Source organism: Nicotiana tabacum, chromosome 5 (genome assembly GCF_000715075.1).
Source record: "Nicotiana tabacum cultivar K326 chromosome 5, ASM71507v2, whole genome shotgun sequence".
Lineage (NCBI taxonomy): Eukaryota > Viridiplantae > Streptophyta > Magnoliopsida > Solanales > Solanaceae > Nicotiana > Nicotiana tabacum.
The window spans coordinates 132346881-132369179 of record NC_134084.1 but is presented as its reverse complement, the minus strand read 5'-3'; the positions used below and the strand labels follow the sequence as shown (position 1 = coordinate 132369179).

Sequence of the window (22299 nt, the reverse complement as noted above, 5' to 3'; positions counted from 1 at the left end):
GAGAGTGAGCCCGAGGGGCTGATACTATTCTTAGTGATTGATACTGTGCCCGAGTGGCTGATTTCTATTGTGATTTACCTGCCAAACTACCTGTTTTACTTGTTTAAAAAGGGATTTAACTTGATTTCTTCACGGATTTACTGCTTTAAGTGATTTTACTGCTTTGATATAGAATTGCCTTGTGCCTTTACGTGTTTTCATGCTTTCAGCCAATATTTGTATTTGTTACTTACTGAGTTGGAGTACTCACTTTACTCTCTGCACCCCTGTGTGTAGATTTAGGCGCAGCAGGTCCCGCTCCTGAGTGTTGATCCCTCCAGTCTAGGCGGTGTTTCGGAGACTACGAGGTAGCTGTTGGAGTCCGTAGCCCCCGTGTCTCCCTTATCTTATTACTCTTATATTCTTCAAACAGTTGTACCAGATATTGTATTTAGTAGACTCGTATCGAGATCCTTAGTTGCTCATGACTTGTAACACCCCGGTTTGGGCTGTGTTGGGATGGTTTCTTCTATTGTTATCTATATTTCCACGAATTATTGCTATTAAATCATGCTTTAAACTGTTTTATGGTAATTAACTGCTTAAAGAAGTGTACTGTGTTGGACTGGCTGGCCTTGTCTTCAAAAGAGATGCCATCACGACCGGGTTCGGGGTTAGGGTCATGATAGCTACGCACCTGGACTATGCACGCAAATCGAGGTGGTGCTAAGGGAGGGTTTTAAGGCCTCGGAACGTAGAATTTCATTGCAACACAAGTAATGACCCAAAAGGGTCATCACATTCTCCACCTCTAAAACAACTGTTCGTCCTCGAACGGATAGAAGAAGGAAGTACCTGAGTCGGGGAAAAGATGGGGATAACGGCTTTGCATATCGGACTTGGACTCCCAGGTCGATGCCCCAGGAGGCTGACCTCTCCACTGAACACGAACAGAAGGAAAACTCTTTGATCTCAACTAACGAACCTGTCGGTCTAGAATAGCCACTGGCTCCTCCTCATAAGATAAGTCCTTGTCCAACTGGACAGTACTGAAATCTAACACGTGGGATGGATCGCCGTGATACTTTTGAAGCATGGACACATGAAACACTGGATGCTCGACTGATAAGCTCGACGGCAATGCAAGTCTATAAGCCACCTCTACCACTCGATCAAGAATCTCAAATAGGCCAATGAACCTAGGGCTAAGATTGCCCTTCTTCCCAAATTTCATAACGCCTTTCATAGGCGACACTCGGAGCAATACTCGCTTACTGACCATAAAATACACACCTCGAACCTTGCGGTCTGCATAACTCTTTTGCCTGGACTGAGCTGTACGAAGCCTCTCCTAAATAATCCTAACCTTGTCCAAGGTCTCCTAAACCAGACCCGTACCCAACAACCGAGCCTCTCCCTGCTCAAATCATCCAACCGGAGACCGACACCACCTACCATATAAAGCCTCATAAGCAGCCATCTGAATACTCGACTAGTAGCTGTTTTGTAGGCAAACTCTGCTAAAGGCAAAAACTGATCCCACGAGCCTCCAAAGTCGATGAAACAGGCTCAGAGCATATCCTCCAAAATTTGAATAGTCCCCTCGGACTGTCCGTCCGTCTGAGGATGAAATGTTGTACTCAATTCAACTTGAGTGCCCAACTCTCGCTGAACTGCTCTCCAGAAACGTGAGGTAAACTACGTAGCTCGATCCGAAATGATAAACACAGGCACACCATAAAGACGAACAATCTCCAAAATATAAATCTCAGCTAACCTCTCGGATGAATAGGAGACTGCCACAGGAATGAAATGCGCTGACTTGGTCAGCCTATCAACAATGACTCATACTGCATTGAACTTCTTTCGAGTCTGCGGGAGTCCAACAACGAAATCCATAGTAACCCGCTCCCACTTCCACTCGGGAAGCTCAATCCTCATAAATAGACCACCATTCCTCTGATGCTCATACTTAACCTGCTGACAATTCAAACACCAAGCCACATATGCAACGATGTCCTTCTTCATTCTATGCCACCAATAATATTGTTGCAAATCCTGATACATCTTCTCGACGCCCGGATAAATAGAGTACTGGGAACTATGGGCCTCCTCTAAGATCAACTCTCGGAGCCCATCTACATTAGGCACACAAACTCGACCTGCAATCTCAAAACTCCATCATCATCTAAGGTAACCTGCTTGGCATCTCCGTGTTGCACCGTGTCTCTAAGAACACACAAATGGGGATCATCATACTACCGATCATGGATACGCTCCAATAACGAAGAACGAGTGATTGTGCAAGCTAGCACACGTCTGGGCTTAGAGACATCCAACCTCACAAACTGATTGGCCAAAGCCTGAACATCCAAAGCAAGCGGTCACTCACCGACCGGAATATAAGCAAGACTGCCCATACTGGCTGACTTCCTACTCAAAGCATCGGCCACCACATTGGCCTTTCCTAGATGATATAAGATGATGATATCATAATCTTTCAACAACTCCAATCACCTCCTCTGCCTCAAATTCAACTCCTTTTGCTTGACCAAATACTGAAGGCTCTTGTGATCCGTGAATACCTCACATGCCACGCCATACAGATAATGCCTCCAAATCTTCAATGCGTGAACTATGGCTGCCAACTTCCAAATGATGAACCAGATAGTTCTTCTCATGAATCTTCAACTACCGTGAAGCATAGGCAATGACCTTCCTGTCCTGCATCAACACTGCACCAAGTCCAATACGAGATGCATCACAATAAACTGTATAAGGCCCTGAACCTATGGGCAAAACCAACACCGGTGCCGTAGTCAGAGCTGCTGAAAGCTTGCCTCACACTCGTCCGACCATCTGAACTGGGCACCCTTCTAGGTCAACCTGGTCATCGGGGTTGTGATAGATGAGAATTCCTCAATGAACCGACAATAGTAGCCTACCAATTCTAAGAAACTCTGAATCTCTATAGCTGATGCTGGTCTAGGCCACTTCTTGACTGCCTCAATCTTCTTCAGATCAACCTGAATACCCTCTACTGATACAACATGACCCAGAAATGCAACTGAACTCAACTAGAACTCACACTTAGAGAACTTAGCATATAACTGACTATCCTTCAAAGTCCGAGGAACCACTCTGAGATGTTGTTCGTGCTCCTCCTGCTGTGAGAATATATCAAAATATCATCAATGAAGACTATCACGAACGAGTCCAAATAAGGCCTGAACACTCGGTTCATCAAATCCATAAAAGCTGCTGGGGCATTTGTCAACTCGAATGACATTACCAAGATCTCATAATGCACGTACCGAGTGCGAAAAGCTGTCTTAGGGACATCGGATGCCCTAATCCTCAGCTGATGGTAGCCAGATCTCAAATCAATCTTTGAAAATACCTTGGTACCCTAAAGCTGATCAAACAAATCATCAATCCTCGGCAATGGATACTTATTCTTGATTGTAACCTTGTTCAACTGCCGGTAATCAATACACATTCTTATCGATCCGTCCTTCTTCTTAACAACAAACACTGGTGCACCCCATGGAGAAACACTCGGCCTAATGAAACCCTTCTCAAGTAAATCTTGCAATTGCTCTTTCAACTCTTTCAACTTAGGGGGGGCCATACAATACGACGGGATAGAAATGGGCTGAGTGCCCAGAGCCAAATCAATGCAAAAGTCAATATCCCTGTCGAGTGGCATACCCGGCAGGTCTGAAGGGAAAACCTCAGAAAACTCACGAACAACGGGCATATAATCAATAGAAGGAACCTCAGCACTAGAATCACAAACATTTGCCAAATAGGCCAAACACCCCTTCTCAACCATACGCCGAGCTTTCAAATAAGAAATAACACTATGGGTAGAATGACTAGGAGTCTCTCTCCACTCTAAACGAGGTAAACTTGGTAAGACTAAGGTCACAGTCTTGGCATGACAGTCCAAGATAGCGTGGTAAGGTGATAACCAGTCCATCCCTAATATGACATCAAAATCAACTATGTCCAAAAGAAGCAAATCTACATGAGTCTCAAGACCTCCAATCACAACTATACAAGAACAACGGACTCGATCTACCAGAATAGAGTCACCCACCGATGTAGACACATATACAGGGCCACTCGAGGAATCACTAGGCATGACCAGATACGGTGCAAAATAAGATGACACATAGGAGTACGTAGACCCTGGATCAAATCAAACGGAAGCATCTCTGCCACAAACTAGAACAGTACCTATGATAACTGCATCAGAAGCCTCAGGCCTGGCTGGAAGAGCATAACATCGGGGCTGGGCCCCACCGTCCTTGACTACCTCTCTGGGATGGACTGCAGCTGGCTAGCCTCTACCTCTAGCACCGCTACCTCCACCTCTAGCACCTCTACCCCCACCTCTAGCTGGCTGGGCGGTCTGTGGAACACCTGGTGCCTGAACCATAGCACGGGAACCCTGCTGCTGTGACTGAGTACCTACCAATATCGGACAAGCCCTCCTGATATGACCATACTCATCACACTCAAAACATCCACCTGAGTGTTACGGCTGAGGAAACTAAGATTGACCCTTGCGACCTGAATGACCACCCCGAAAACTCTAGAGCAGCGGTGCACTGATAGGAGCTGGCGGTGCACTTTAGGGCTGCTGATCCGGATACTACATATGAGAACCACGGCACCTGAAGCACCGTGAGAAACCTGAAGCACTGACTGAAAGGGACTAGGAGGATGGCCTTTACCATATGAATCCCTGCCTCCAGACGAGGCACCACTAAATCTGCCTGAATGACGGGGCCTCTTGTTTGACCTATGACCACCTCCATGCGATAGAACCATCTCCACTCTCTTGGCCACATTGGCCGCCTCTTGGAAAGTAATCTCACTCCCAGTTTCCCTATCCATCTGAAGACGAATTGGTTGAATAAGTCCATCAATGAACCTCCTCACCCTGTCTATCGGTGGGAAGTTGATAAGAGCATAACGAGCCAGGTCGATGAATCTGGTCTCATATTGGGTAACAGTCATGGAACCCTGCTAGAGACGCTCAAACTGCCTCCGATAGGCCTCTCTCTCAGTGATGGGGAGAAACTTCTCCAGAAATAGTTGAGTAAACTGCTCCCAAGTCAAAGCTGGCGATCTGGCTGGTCTAGCCAAACAAAAATCCCTCCACCAAATCTTAGCGGACCCAGACAAGCGAAAAGTGGCAAAATCGACCCCATTGGTCTCAAGTATCCCCATGTTCCTGAGAATCTCACAACAACTGTCTAGATAATCCTGGGGATCCTTAGTAGATACACCGCTGAAAGTAGTAGTAAAGATCTTGGTAAACATATCCAACCTCTACAAGGCATCGGCAGACATAGCTGCTCCATCACCAGTCTGAGCTACTACACCCGACTGAACTGCTCCAACTGGCTGAACTGCTGGAGTCTGAAACTGGGGAGCTACCTGCTCCGGGGTGCGAGTAGCAAGAGTCTGGGCTCCTCATCCAGCCTGAGAGATAACTGGTGCTACAGGAAGCAAGCCTGCCCGGGTGACACTCTCCATAAGGCCCACTAGATGGACCAGAGCATCCTGAAGTACTGGGGTAGCAATAAACCCCTCTAGGACCTGAGCTGGGCCCACCAGAACTGCTGGGGCCAGAACCTCATCATCAAAGTCAACCTGAGGCTCCACTGCGGGTGCTGCTGCCCCTACCTCGGCCTCTAGCACAGCCTCGGCCTCGCCCTCTGCCCCTCATGGGAGCTGCTGCTGAGGGCTCAGACTGCTGGTCAGTGTTCTCGCCATCTGCGAAAGAACAGAGTAGAATTTCAATTAGCATTGAGAAATCAATCCGCACGACAAGAAAGAATAAATGTGGAATGTATCCTAACTCTGTAGCCTCTGGGGATAAATACAGATGTCTCCGTACCGATCCCTCAGACTCTACTAAGCTTGTCCGTGAATTGTGAGACCTATGTAACCTAGAGCTCTGATACCAACTTGTCACGACCCGGATTTCCCACCCTCGAAAGTCGTGATGGCGCCTACTCGTAGAAGCTAGGCAAGCTAAAAAATTAAGAATCTTTAACTCTTTTGTTTTAATCCTTTTTACAACTTATATTAACAAGTGATAAACATTTAAATAACAGCGGAATATGAGATTAAGCGGAAGACTTAGACAAAATAAACCAAAATAATACGGAAATCAACATATGCCTCTACCCAGAAACTGGTGTCACAACATTCACGGACCGTCTATGACTACTACATACAATTGTCTGAAGGAAAGAAACACAGTCTGTCTTGGATACAAGTGATAACAGAACATGATAATAGATAGAAGAGATGTTGGGCCTGCGAACGTCTGCAGGACTACCTCAGAATCTCTATGGACTGAAGGCTGGCTCCCAAGCTACTGATCCAATGTTGCTCTGGTATATGCACAGAGTGCAGACTGTAGCATCAGCATAACCAACCCCATGTGCTGGTAAGTGTCAGGCCTAACCCCGGCGAGGTAGTGACGAGGCTAGGACCGGACTTCAGATAAACTGTGCAGTTATATACCATATGGTAGAAAATAAACAGGAATAAGCAGTTTAAATGGGAGGGGGTACATGCTTCGGGGAACATATCAAATCCAACAGCAACTTAATAAGATATGAAAGGACAATTCAATATCTACAACAATACAATAACAATACTGTTGCGGCGTGCAACCCGATTCCACATATATAACTGTTGCGGCATGTGACCCGATCCAATATAATATCTGTTGCAGCGTGTAACCCGATTCACATATATAACTGTTGCGGCTTGCAACCCGATCCAATATAATATCTGTTGCGCCACATATATATACAACCAACAATAATAATAATTAACCGTCCCGACAAGGGAGAAACAACCATAACCAAATTTGATCCAATATATACAATAATGTTGCGGCGCGCAACCCGTCCCAAATATACAGTCAACAATGATCATAATAATAGTCCCGGCAAGGGGTCTACAATAAACTACACTATCCCGGCAAGGGAATTCAACAGTACAAATATATACATCCCGGCAAAGGAGAATCAGCTATAACCAATCTTAACTCAACTCCTAATCATCTCAATTATCACCATTTCTCAATCATAGGTATCTTCCACGAAAATAAACTTAGGTCTTTACTCATTATCAAGAATTCACCCACTATAGCATTCGTAATATCATTTAAGAACACAACAAGTATCAATTTAGGACTCACGATCATGCTCGACACCAACGTATAGATACTCGTCACCATGCCTATACATCGTACTAAACAAGAAGCAATTAGCAAATAGGACTCAACTCCTAATCCCTCAAGCTAAGGTTAGACCGAACACTTACCTCAATGCCACGAACACAACTCAAGTTTCAATTATTGCTTTATCCCTTGATTCCACTGCCAATTCGCTCGTATCTAGTCACAAGTTACTTAATTACATCAATAAACACTAAATGAATCAATTTGAATGCATGAAAATGAGTTTTCCAAAGTTTTACCCAAAAATTTAAAATCGCCCCGGGCCCACATGGTCAAAACTCGAGGTTCGAACCAAAACCCGATTACCCTTTCCTCCACGAACTCAAATATATAATTTATTTTGAAATCGGACCTCAAATCGAGGTCCAAAACCTCAATTTTTAAAAAACCTAGGTTCTACCCAAATCACCCAATTTCCCCCATGAAAATCTTTGATTTTGAGTTGAAATCATGTTAAAAGATGTTAAGGAGTGAAGAAAACTAGTTAAAAATGACTTACAATTGATTTAGAGAAGAAATGTTGTTTGAAAAATCGCCTCTTATGTTTTTAGGGTTTTGAAAAATGAAAAATAACTGAAAATCTCGTCTAAATATACTGCCCTCGGATGCCCTGTGCGGACCACACAAAATCGACCGCAGCCGCACAGGCCTCCCTGTGTTCTGTAGTGATAGGTCTTAGTATTTTAGTCATAACTTTCTCTACAGATGTCCAAATTATGATTTCGTTAACTTTCTGGAAACTAGACACGAAGAGTTACAATTTTATTTTTGAATCATCTCAAAATTCCTTATGGATCAAAAGATATGGGCTTCTGAAGTCAGACCAGTGAAGTGTTCTTCACCGCGGACCGCACCAAAACTAGTGCGGCCGCACAGGCCTCTCCGCGGTAGCGGTCTATATGTTGTGGACCGCACTGGCCTGTTCAGAGGTCCTCCACCTCTCTGAGCCTACAACAACTCAGATTTTAAGCCTAAGACACCCCGGAACCTACCCGAAACTCACCCGAGCCCTCGAAACTCCAAACCAAGCGCACACAAAACCTCAAAAACATCATACAACTTATTCGTGTAATCAAATCATCAAAATAACATCATGAACATCAAATTAAATCTTGATATCAATGAAATTTTCTCAAAACTTCTTTAAACATCAATTTTGCGATTTAAGTCCGAATCGCGTCATATGACATCTGTTTTTCACCAAATTCCACAGAAATGTCTTAAATCATATATAAGACCTGTACCGGGCGCCGGAACCAAAATACAGGCCCGATACCACTATGTTCTAACAAAATTTCATTTCAAATTTCTTTAAATAATTTCAAGAAACAATTTTCTTTAAAAAAAATTCGTTTCTCGGGCTTGGGACCTCGGAATCTGATTTCGGGCATACACCCAAGTTTCATATTTTCCTACCAACCCTCCAAGACTGTCAAATCACGGGTCTGGGTCCGTTTATCCAAAACGTTGACCGAAGTCAAATTTATTTATTTTACAGTCAAAACTTATCATTTTTCATAGATTTTCACATTTAAGGTATCCAGCTACGCGCATGGACTGCGCACGCAAATCGAGGTGGTGCTAAGGGAGGCTTTTAAGGCCTCGAAATGTAGAATTTCATTGCAACACAAGTGTTGGATCATCACACAAGTTCTCCCCAACAATTCTCGTTATTTCTGGACTTCTTTTTCAATTAAATAAAACTTTGTTCGCTTTTTCATTTAAGTTGTCCCAAGTTGCCAACTATCAAATGCTAAATTGATTTCACGGCAACTTAGATCTACTTGCGAATTGAACTTTGTGTCTTGAAATTGGTTTTGCTGACAAAGTTTTCTTTCAAAAGTAGCACATGTCCACTTGCTACTAATGATTTTATTCCTTTTTAGTTTCCTCTTTCCAGTAATAGTTGTCCCTTTTCTTTCTCCATTTTATTTTTTATGTGCACAATTACTTTCATCATTTGTAAAGTTGCATAAACCACTTTACTTTTAATTTCTCTGCATTATAGTTTTTCTTTGCAAACTTGGAAAGTGAACTTTTTCTTCTCATTGTTCCTTTTTCTTATTAGTTTAATTATTTCCTGCAAAGAAAGAGAAAAATATTAGTACTAAAAATTAGATTCCAGCTCAACTTATGCATGGTAGTTTTCTCTTATCAAATTCTCTCACACTTAAATGTCTGCTTGTCCTCGAGCAAAAAAGAATATCAAATAAACATGGTAGCTAAACACTTTAAGTGAAATCATGAGAAGTTTTGACAGAGAAGAATTAATTAAGACTAATCCACGAGCTCAAAGAACTTTAACCGTACTCATGTTCACCTATTGAGTATCGAAATCATAATAATTTTTTAATCCCAAGTGTGTCTCACTAGATGAATAGAGATGCCCATATATCACACAATATATAGATAAAGAACAGAGAAGGGCATGAATAGAAAATTTCGCTCACTCTAAAAAAAAAGTACCTCAAGCTACTAGAAATTACCATAAGCTTGAATATTATGTGATTCTCTACTAATATAGGAGTCTATGAGTTGAGATCATGTAGGACTTTTACAAGGTTGTAATGAAGGCTTAGGGATTGGAAGGATACATATGGATAATAGTGACTCAAATTCCCTGTAGGATCTACGCTTTACTTTACTGCTCAAGCACGATTGTCTTCCATATTTCTTTAAGCAATCGACATCCTCCTCCTCCTCCTCCTCCTCCTCCTCCTCCTCCTCCTCCTCCTCCTTCTTCTTCTTCTTCTTCTTGTTCTTTTAACCCATTCACAACTTTCATTTTTTTTTTCACAAGCAACTATTTTTTTTTATAAAAACATCTCAAGAGATCAACAAGCTCAAATACTTGTTCTTACATAAGTTATTTCCACAATTACACCTCACCCCTAGATTTTTATATTTAGATCAACTCTTAAAGTGCCCAAAGGGAATTGGGTGAACAAATAATAAGTCTTAACAACAAACAAGATAAGAGTTAAAGCTTGGCTAATAATAATAATAATAATAATAATAGTAATAATAATAATAATAATAATAATAATAATAATAATAATAATAATAATAATAATAATAATAATAATAATAATAATAATAATCAACTGGGCTAACTAGGGATAAAGATCATCAAGGTAGGTTAATTTAGGCGGTGGCTCAACAAAGAAGGCCTAATTTCATTTCTCAACTCAAAGATCTACCTACAATTTCGCTTCAAACCACATTCAAGGCAAGTTCTAGATTTCTAAATTAGCAGGAGAACTAGACAATATAAGCTAACCGCACAATACACTTGGAACCACAAAAATTATGATTTCAATCACCAATAAGTAAGTATTAGCTTAGAAAGGTAATCATAAAACCCGTGATCGGTACTTAATCAATTTCGTTTTTTTAAGTCTCATGCTTTTCAAGTCAAGTCATGTTTATTTACCAAAACAAATTAAACAACGAAAAGTCCTAAAAAAATATTCGATTCAAAATATTATGACCATGGCAAAGAACCGAACAAGAAATTCATGGAAGTACATGAAATAAGTCGCCTTAGGAATAAGGCAACTCAATTTTTATCAAATTTTTTTTACCTTTTGCTTTTAATAGAGGAAAAAGAAAAAACTTTCAAGAAACACATATATAACAAAAATATTCCTCTACCCAAGCTTAAATAATATCATGTCCTCATGATAAACAAATAAAAAAATAAAAAATAAAAGGAGATAAAGGTGCTTCCCTGATTTTTTTTTCGATTCTGGACTCATTTCCTTTTCCTTGGCTTCTTAAGGTTTTTCTCATATAACAATGATAAGATTATGGCAAAGAAAATATTCTTTTTCATTATAGGAGAAAACTTTCATTGTCAAAATCATGGGAGTGCTTCTTTATCATGGCAAAATATATTAATACATACTAAATACACACACACACACACATACATACATATATGCATACATACATACATACATACATACATACATACATACATACATACATACATACATACATACATACATACATACATACATACATACATACATACATACATACAAATATACACAAACACATACACACACACACACACACACACACACACACATATATATATATATATGCAATTATTATTATTTTCTTAATTTTTTTTATATAAGAAGAAAAAAACTAAATTTATTAAATAAATTTACTAAAAAGGAAATATTATATGTTACTACTAATAATTACTTAAACAATTAAAGAGAGGGAAAGAAAATAGTTCTGAGTTTAACGTTGTTAGCTCGCCTTATTTTAAAAATTAGGCAAAAAAGATTGTTGAAGCCTGTTTGTTGAAGAATCTACTGATATAAGGCTTCAAACGATGGCCGTTTACTTTGAATTTGTCTCCCCCATCTGTATGTTGTATTTCAATGGCACCATAGGGGGTAACTTTTGTTACAATGTACGGTCCTGACCAACGTGACTTGAATATTTCCGGGAATAATCTCAATCAGCTATTGTACAAAAGAACTTGGTCTCCAATTGTAAACTCCTTATGGCGAATGAAGTTATCATGCCATTTTTTTGTTTTTTCTTTGTACAATTTAGCATTTTCATATACTTCAAATATGAACTCCTCCAATTCATCAAGCTGCAACAGACGGTTTTTACCTGCATCTGGCAAATTTAGATTTAACAACTTTATAGCCCAATATGCTTTATGTTCAAGTTCCACGGGTAAATGACAAGCTTTTTCAAAAACTAATCTATAAGGAGATGTGCCTATGGGAGTTTTGAAAGCAGTTCTGTATGCCCATAAAGCATCATCTAACTTTAAAGACCAATCTTTTCGAGAAGAACCAACAGTTTTTTCTAAAATTCTTTTTAATTCTCTATTGGATACTTCAACTTGTCCGCTTGTTTGAGCATGATATGGAGTTCCTGTTTTATGAGTTACTCCATATATTGACAACAAACTAGCAAATTGTTTATTTACAAAATGAGTTCCCTGATCGCTTATGATAACTCGTGGAGTTCCAAATCTAGAAAAAATATTTTTCTTGATAAAAGCACAAACAACATGAGCATCATTTTTTTCTAGTAGCCACTGCTTCTACCCATTTCGAGACATAGTCAACATCAACTAAAATATATTCACCACCATTTGAAGGAGGAAAAGGACCCATAAAATCAATGCCCCAAACATCAAATATTTCACACATCAGGATAGAGTTAAAAGGCATCTCATCCCTTTTTGAAATGTTACCGCTTCTCTGGCATTTGTCACAAGTGGCGACATAATTTCTTACATCTCTAAATAAAGTGGGCCAAACAAATCAGCTTCAAGCACTTTTGCGGCTGTTCGTCTTCCTCCATAGTTGTCACGACCCAAACCCGGACCCGATCGTGATGGCGTCTTTCATAAAGACAAGGCCAGCTGACACTTTTCCTTTTTCTAATTATTAACAGTTAAGCATTAAGAAACAATCAAAACATGATAAAATAATCTAAAGTAGCAGGTAATGTCATAAATACGCGGAAGAACAACCCAACACAGCCCGATACCAGGGTGTCACTGGTCATGAGCATCTATAAAACCTAACACAAGTCTGAAAAATTCACAAACTATTACAAAAGTCTGATAAGAGATGGAAATGATAAAGAGGGAGAAACACGGGACTGTGGACAGCAAGCAGCTACTTCATGGACTCTGATATCTGCCGGGAGCTCTCAACTCGCACTGGTAGGATCTGCAATGCTTGAATCTGCACAATGGGGTGCAGGGAGTAAAGTGAGTACTCTAACTCAGTGAGTAACAAATGTAAATAAAGACTGAAAGCAAGAAATCACGTAAGGCACAAAGCATTCTATAATGAAGCAGTAAAACCCATTTAAAATCAGATAATCGGTGAAAGATATGTAAAGTCCTTTAACTTAAATGTGTTTTCATGAAAAGCCTTTTTCAATACTTAAGCAGGTAATTGACAGTCAATTATGAAAGTAAACACATAAAGGCTTGCCCCCCGGGCACAGTATCAACAAATCTGCCCCTCGGGCAACATCTCAGAACAGTACCAGCCCCTCGGGCTCAAATCTCATATCACAATACTAGCCCCTCGGGCTCAATCTCACATCACAATGGGTACCCGCGCTCACTGGGGGTGTACAGACTCCTAGAGGGGACCCTTACGGCCCAAGCGCAATATCAAGCCACCTCGTGGCATCATCACTAGGCCCTTGGCCTCATATCAATCAAACCACCTCGTGGCGTACATATCTCAGGCCCTTGGCCTCATAATCAGTATCAAATGTTTCCTCACAACATAGGCCCCCGGCCTTACTGGGTCAAAATCCTCACAAGCCATTCGAGTAGTAGTAAAACATGTTTCTTAGCCCAAAATATTATTTAAGTGTTAAAACAAAGTAAAACATGGCTGAGTACGAAAACAGTGAAATATAATATGATTGAGTTCAAGTATAAAGTCAAAACAGTGAGGAAATACCAGTAAAAATCCCCGAAGGGTTCAAATAGTTGGCACAAAGCCCAAATATGGCATTCAACCCAAATAATGATGATAACAAATAGATTTCAGTCAAATACGTGGTAAAATCATCGATTGGGACGGACCAAGTCACAATCCTCAAAAGTGCACGACCCCACACTCATAATCAAGCGTGTGCCTCACCTCAATATAGTACTATGATGTGCAATCCGGGGTTTCAAACCCTCAAAACATCATTTACAATCATTACTCACCTCGAACCGGTCAAATCTCTAGCTCGCAATACCTTTGCCCCTCGAATCGGCCTCCACTCGCATCGAATCTATCAAAAATCAGAACGAGGACGTCAAAATATGCTAAGGGAACAAAGCCCAAGCAAAAATAATCAATATATGACACAAATCCCAAAATTACCAAAACCCGACTCCCAAGCCCATGTCTCGAAATTCGATAATTTTTACATCAACAGAATCCTTATCCTTTCACGAGTCTATACATATCAAGAACACTAAAATCGGAGTCCAAATGACCCCTCAAATCCCCATTTAAAGGTCTCTTAATCTCAAGCTCTAATCCCCATTTTTTCTTCCTTAATATCCACTAAAACCATGATTAAACAATGAAAAAGTGATCTTAAACCCAAGTAATTATGCTTAGGGAACTTACCCAACTGATATCCTTTGATTCCTCTCGAAATCCTATGCCTTAGCCTCTTTCCCATCTTCAAAAATGGAGTATTTTGCAAAAATTCGCGAAGAAAGAAATATATACCTTCTGGCCAGGGATTTCCGCATCTGCAATCCCATAGCTGCTTCTGCAGTACCGCATATGCGGCCAAATTACCGCTTTTGTGGTTCCTCAATTAAATGGCCCAATCCGCATCTGCGGTCAACTCTGAGATTCTGCAACTTCACAAGTCTCAAACCTCTCTGTCAACCATCCGAAATCACTCCGAGGCCCCCGAGACCTCAACCAAAAGCACAAACTTATCCCAATACCTTATTCAAACTTGTTCCAATCATCAAAACACTTCAAACAATATCAAATCAACCAAAACACATCGGATTCAAACCAATTTTCTAAAATCTTCCAAATTACGCTTTCGATCAAAAACCCAACCAAACCACGTCCGAATGACCTGAAATTTTACACACACATCCCAAATCACACAACGGAACTACTAGAACTCTCAGAATTCCATTCCGACCTCTATATCAAAATCTCGCCTACCAACCGAAAATCGCCAAAATATCAACTTCGCCAATTCAAGCCTAAATCTACTATGAAGCTCCAAAATTCCTTCCGATCATGCTCCTAAGTCACAAATCACCTCCCCAAGCTAACCAAACCATCAGAACTCACATCCGAGCCCTCTAACACATAAGTCAATATCCAGTTAACGTTTCCAACTTAAGCTTTCTTAAAAGAGACTAAGTGTCTCAAACCTTACTAAAATCATTCCGGATTTGATCCGACCAACCCGATACCACATAACATAGATAAACAAAGTATAAAGAAGCAAAAATGGGGAAAATAGAGCGGTAACTCATGAGACGACTGGCCAGGTCGTCACAATAGTGTCCTCCTTTAGCTCCATCATGACAGTGGCTTAGGATATTGTTCATCTCTATTTCTGCTACACATCTTTTGATCATACCATCTGCACAAAATTTAAACAAGTAAGGATATTCCCAAAAATAGTATCTTATTTCTTTTTTTTGAGCTTTTTTCTTTGTTCATAAGATAAATCTTGGGATCCATCCTCCAACTAAGTAGTTGGCAATGTTAGCAAACCAAGGTTCTGATTTGTAACTGTAGCAACTATATAAACATGCTCATCAGGAAATTCCTCCTTGATATCTATTGTTTTAGTTGGAGGATTTTCCAAACGTGATAGGTGGTCAGCCACCTGATTTTCTGAACCTTTTCTATCTTTTATTTCAAGATCATATTCTTGCAAAAGAAGTATCCATCTTAGCAATCTAGGTCTAGCATCTTTCTTTGCTAAGAGGTATTTTAAAGCAGCATGATCAATAAATACTGTAACCTTCGTTCCTATCAAATAGGAATGAAATTTATCAAATGCAAATACTACTGCAAGTAGCTCCTTCTCAGTTGTGGCATAATTCTTTTGAGCTTCATTGAGGGTTCTACTGGCGTAGTAAATAGGCCAGAAAATCTTGTCTTTCTTTTGTCCCAATATTGCTCCAACTGCTATATCACTTGCATCACACATAATTTAAAATGGTTCGCTCCAATTAGGAGAAGAAACAATTGGAGCATTAGTCAAATGTTCCTTGAGAATCTCAAATGCTTTCCTGCAATTATCTGAAAATTCAAACTTCACATCTTTCTTTCAGTAGGTTAGTCAGAGGTTTTGAAAAATCTTTTATAAACCTTCTATAAAAATCTGCATGCCCTAAGAAGCTTCTAATACCTTTAACAGTGTTAGGAGGGGGTAATCCTGCTATAAGATCAATTTTAGCCTTATAAACTTCTATTCCTTTAGCAGAAATTTTATGTCCTAAAACAATTCCCTCTGTTATCATGAAGTGACATTTTTCCCAATTAAGAACCAAATTTGTCTCTTCACATCTTTTAAGCACCAAAGTTAAATGATAGAGACAATCTTCAAATGTCATACCAAAAAGTGTGAAATCATCCATGAAAATTTCAAGAAACGTTTCAGTCATGTCTGAGAAAATTGCCGACATGTAACGCTGAAATGTAGCAGGAGCGTTACATATTCCAAAGGGCATTCTTCTGTAAGCATACGTACCTTGGGGGCATGCGAATGTGGTTTTTTCCTGATCTTCTAGAGCAATTGGTATCTGATTATACCCTGAATATCTGTCAAGAAAGCAGTAAAAATCATGTCCTGCAACCTTTCAAGCATTTGGTCAATAAAAGCTAAAGGAAAATGATCTTTCCTTGTGGCATCATTAAGTCGTCTGTAATCAATACAACTCTCCATCCTGTGACTGTTCTAGTAGGTATGAGTTTATTATTTTTACTTTTTATTATTGTCATACCTCCTTTCTTTGGTACTATATGTACAGGACTCACCCAAGGACTGTCAGATTGTCACAACCCTAAACCCGGACTCGGTCATGATGGCGCCTCTCGTGAAGACAAGGCCAGTCAACTAGTCCCAATTTCGTTTTTAAATAGTTAAACATTAACAATCAGTCTAACCATGAATAAATAAACCAAAGACTAAGCGAAAGATTTTATAATGTGTGGAATACAGCCCAAACACAGCCCGATACGCAGGTGTCACAAGTCACGAGCATCTACTAGGGTCTAAAATACAACTAAGTTCTGAAATAGACTGAATATAGACTAATGAAATAAGGAGGGAGGAAAGCAGTGCTGCGAAAGCCGGCAGCTACCTGGCTAAACTCCGATGACTTTGCCTCCGATCAACCAATACCCGCTACCGGGTGTAGAAATACCTAAATCTGCACACAAGGTGCAGGGAGTAAAGTGAGTACTCCAACTTAGTGAATAATAATCATAACTAAAGTCTGAATGGTAAGAAATCACGAAAAGTGCATCAACATACTGTATAGAAGCAGGACAAAACTAGTAAAAACAATGAGGCTAAAATATCTCTTGAAAACATCTTAGCTCAGTTTAACTTCTTTGAAAATGACTTTTCAACAGTTACACAAATGAATGCCAAACAATTAGTGTAGATAAGCATAGAAAATCTGCCCCTCGGGCACAAATACACAATTAAACAGGTAATGACATGCAAATAAGAAAGATAAGCACATAAGGTTCGCCCCTTGGGCACAGTGTCAACAATCCACCCCTCGGGCAATATCTCAGAACAGTACCAGCCCCTCATGCACAATCACATGGAACAATACCAGCCCCTCAGGCTATCACATAGAACAATATCAGCCTCTCGGGCTATATCTCATATTACAATAGGTACCCGCGCTCACTGGGGGTGTGCAGACTTCGGGAGGGGCCCCTTATGGCCCAAGCGCAATATCAAGCCACCTCGTGGAATCATAAACAGGCTCTCGGCCTCATATCAATATCAAGCCACCTCATAGCACACAAACTCAGGCCTTCAGCCTCATTATCATAATCAGTATCTCACTGCTGCAGCGTGCAGCCCGACCCAAAAGTATCCTCACAATACAGGCCCTCGGCCTTACTCAATCAAAAATCACATAAGCCACTCGGGCAACAGTAAAACATAATGCTCAGCCCAAACTATTATTTAAAATATCATTTCAAGTGTTAAAGCAGAGTAAACATGGCTGAGTTTTGAAAATAGTGGAAAATAATGACTGAGTTCAAGTATAAAGTCAAAACAGTGAGAAAATATCAATAAAAATCCCTGAAGGGTTCAAATAGCTGGCACTATGCTCAAATATGGCTTTCAGCCCAAATAATGATGATAGCAAATAGTTTTCAATCAAATACGCGGTAAAATCATCAATCGGGACGGACCAAGTCACAATCCCCAATAGTGCACGATCCCACGCTCGTCATCAAGCGTGTGCCTCACCTCAATATAGCATAACGATGTGTAATCCGGGGTTTCAAACCCTCAGAACATCATTTACAATCATTACTCACCTTGAACCGGCTAAATCTCTAGCTCGCGATGCCTTTGCCCCTCAAATAGGCCTCCACGTGCGTCGAATCTATGCAAAAATCAGAACGTGGATGTCAAAATATGCTAAGGGGACAAAGCCCAAGCGAAAACAATCAAAATATGCCACAATTCCCGAAATTACCAAAACCCGAGCCCTGGGCCCACATCTCGAAATCGGATAAAATTTATATTTTCATAATCCTCATACCCTCACGAGTCTAACCATACCACAATTATCCAATTCTAGTACCATTTGGTCCTTCAAATCATCATTTTATATTTTTGGAAGATTCCACAAATTTTCTTCCCAAATTCCATCCCAAATCACGAATTAAATGATGAATTCAATGATAGATTCATGTACTCTAGCCAAATCTGAGTTAGAATCATTTACCCCGATGAATTTGTTGAAAAACCTTCGAAAAATTGCCAAAATCCGAGCTATCTAGGTCAAAATATTAAATAAAACCCAAAACCTTGTATTTATAGAGTACCCCACGGATTTCCACCTCTGCGGACGCACAGGTTTTTACCCAAAAACTGTGGCCGCACGGGTTTTTATCTGCAGTGACATGATCTAGTATTTTGGCCATAACTTTCACTACAGATGTCCAAATTGCAATATCGTTATCTTTCTGGAAACTAGACACATAGTACTACAACTTTCGTTTTTGAATCATCTCAATATTCCTTGTAGATCAAAAGATATGAGCTTTCGAAGTAGGACCAGTGAAATATTTCCCACAGCGGCCGTACTGCATTTTGTGCGGTCCGCACAGCACCTACCACGAACGCACTTCATTTTGTGCAGACCGCGCTGGTGGGTTCCGAGGCCTGCAACCCTTCTGGACCTGCTATAGCTATGATTTTAGGCCTAAAACATCCCGGAACCTACCCGGAACCCCCGAAACTTCAAACCAATTGTGCCAACACATCCCATGACATCATTCAAACTTGTTCAAAACTTTGGAACGCTTACAACCACATCAAATCACCAATTTAACATAGGATTCAAGCCTAAGAACTCCAAGAACTCTTAAATTATGCTTTCGATCAAAAAGCCTATCAAATCTCGTCCGAATGATCTGGAATTTTGCACACACATCCCAAATGACACGACGAAGCTATTGCGTATCAAAATCTCGCCTATCAACTGGAAATCGCCAAAATATAAGCTTCGCCAATTCAAGCCTAAATCTTCTCTACAACTCCAAAACTGATTTCGATCGCACTCCTAAGTCACAAATCACCTAACGGAGCTAACCAAACCATAAAAATTCCAATTTGAGATCAAATACATACAAGTCAAATCTTGGTCAAACCTTTCAAATATAAATCTTTCAACTAAGACTGTTCTTCCAAATTCATTATGATTAACCTGAAACCCAACACCAACGATTTACATAAGTCATAATACACCACACGGGCAAGTCATATCCGAGAACTGGCGAGCAAAGTGCAAAACTCTCAAAACGACCGGTCGGGTCGTTATACAGATATTGGATAAATGATACCTGCTGCTAGAAGTTTCACCACTTATTTCTTGATGACTTCCTGCATTGCTGGGTTTAGTCTCCTCTGGGGTTGGACTATTGGCTTGTAATTATCCTCCATAAGAATCCTATGCATGCAAATAGTTTGACTGATTCCATTGATGTCAGCTATAGTCCATCCTAAGGCTCTTTTGTGTTCTCTTAACACCTTCATTAATTTTATTTCTTTTTCTGCAGTCAAAGAAGATGAAATAATTACTAAAAATAATTTAGGTTCAAGAAAAATATATTTCAAATGAGAAGGAAGAGTTTTGAGTTCAATTTTTTGTTGAACTTCTTCTAGTGAGACTTTCTCATGTTCACAAAATTTTTCCAGTATTTTAGCTTCTTTTCTGATTGTGATGTCATCATCACTTGTGGTACCTGACTGTGCCAAACATCTTTCCAATGAATCAGTAATCAGTTGATCATCTTTATATTCATTTGCAAGGTGATTCAACAAATCAATTTGAAAATAAGATGATGATGACTCATCTTCAGGATATTTCATTATTTTCTGCATATCAAAAATCACTTTTTCCTCATCAACTCGCAAAATTAATTGTCCTTAATGGACATCAATTATTGCTCTTCCTGTTGCAAGAAATGGTTTGCCTAAAATCAATGGTACCTCAGTATTTTCTTCCATTTCAAGTACTATAAAATCTACTGAAAATATAAATTTATCAACTCTAACAAGGACATTTTCAAGTATTCCTTTCGGGGTTTTAGTACTTTGATCAGCCAATTGTAGAGATACACTAGTGTCCTTCATTTCACCAAGTTCTAATTTTCTGAAAATTAAAAAAAGGCATTAGATTTATTGAAGCACCTGAATCGCATAATGCTTTTTCAAAGTGAGCACCTCCCAAAGTATAAGGAATTGTAAAACTGCCTGGATCACAAAGTTTCTGTGGAAGCTTATTTTTAAGTATAGCACTACATTTTTCTGTAAGCTTAACTACTGAAACTTCTTCCAGTTTTCTTTTACTTGACAAAATTTCTTTAAGAAATTTAGCATATGCGGGCATTTGCTTCAAGGCATTTGTAAAAGGTATGTTAATGTAAAGTTGTTTTAAAATTTCTAGAAACTTTGAGAACTGTTTGTCAAGCTTTTCTCTTTTTAGCTTTTGGGGAAATGGGAGGGGTACAGAGTAAGGATTTGTCATCAATTCATTTTCTTGTACCTTTTTTCCTTTATCTTTTTGTTCTTTTAGAAGTTCAGAGTCTTTTTTATTCTCACTTTCATTTACCTGTTCAACTTCTTGTGGATTTCCTTGTCTATCTGCATATGGATCATCAAGAGTTTTACCTGACCGCAGAGAGATGGCTTTGAGGTGTTCCTTTGCATTTTTCTCGGTGTTACTTGGTAAAGAACCTTTTATTTGCCCAGACATGAGGGTTGCTAATTGGCTTACCTGAATTTCCAAATTCTTGATAGTTGAATGTTGACTTTCAACCTTCTCGTCAGTAGCCTTAATGAATTTGTACATCAGGTCTTCAAGGCTTTGTTGATGAGCTCTGTGGGGCTGCTGCTGATTTTGTTGAAAATTTTGTTGCCCTTTATTTTGATTTTGAAAATCAGGTGATCCTTGTACCTGCTGCTTTTGATTAAAAAATCTTTGAGGATTTTCAGCACCATTAAGATTACTCCATTGAAATAAAATCCTTGATGTTTTTGTGCCATGGGACTACCAAATGAGTAATTATTTCTGTAACCAATCATATTTACTTGTTCCTTATTTTGTGTTGAAGCTTGACACTCATGATTAGGATGATTACCTCCACAAACATCACAATTCTCAAGTTGAGATGATGATTGATTATTTACCTGAAAGGCCTCAACTTTTTGTGTCAGAGTTACAATTTGTTGCGCTAATGAATTCCAAGCTTCCACTTGATTGACTCCTGCTGCTTTTTTAACAATCATTCTGTCAAAGGGCTATTGAACAACATTTTCTAAAATTTCATTAAGCAATTTCATAGCTTCTGCAATGGTTTTGCTCATTATGGATCCTCCTGATGCTGCATCAATAACATTTTTAGCAGAGGGTTTAAGAGCATGATAAAAAATATATAAGATGCCAGGATCTTGGATACCATGGTGTGGGCATTTTCTTAACATTGCTTTTAATCGTTCCCATACTTGGTATATAGATTCAGAATCTGTCTGCATAAAATTATTGATTTCTTGCTTCATTTTAAATATTTTTGCAGGTGAAAAATATTTATTAAGAAATTTCTGAGTCATTTGGTCCCATGTTGTGATTAAACCTCTTGGCAGACTTCGCAACCATGTTTTTGCTTCACCTTTTAATGAAAAAGGAAAAAGTCGTAACCTGATAGCATCTGTTGTGACTCCATTATACCTGCAAGTTTTAACTAATTCAAGAAAATCAATTAGATGGGTGTGAGGATCTTCAC

The 22299-nt window shown here is 39.6% G+C and overlaps 1 non-coding gene across 1 annotated transcript; it reads left to right on the top strand.

Moving 5' to 3' along the window:
- Nucleotides 1-21971: 21971 nt before the first annotated feature.
- LOC142181335 (small nucleolar RNA R71) lies at nucleotides 21972-22078 on the top strand. Its single transcript, XR_012710002.1, has one exon. It is a non-coding gene; the product is annotated as a small nucleolar RNA R71 (small nucleolar RNA).
- The last annotated feature ends 221 nt before the right edge of the window (nucleotides 22079-22299 follow it).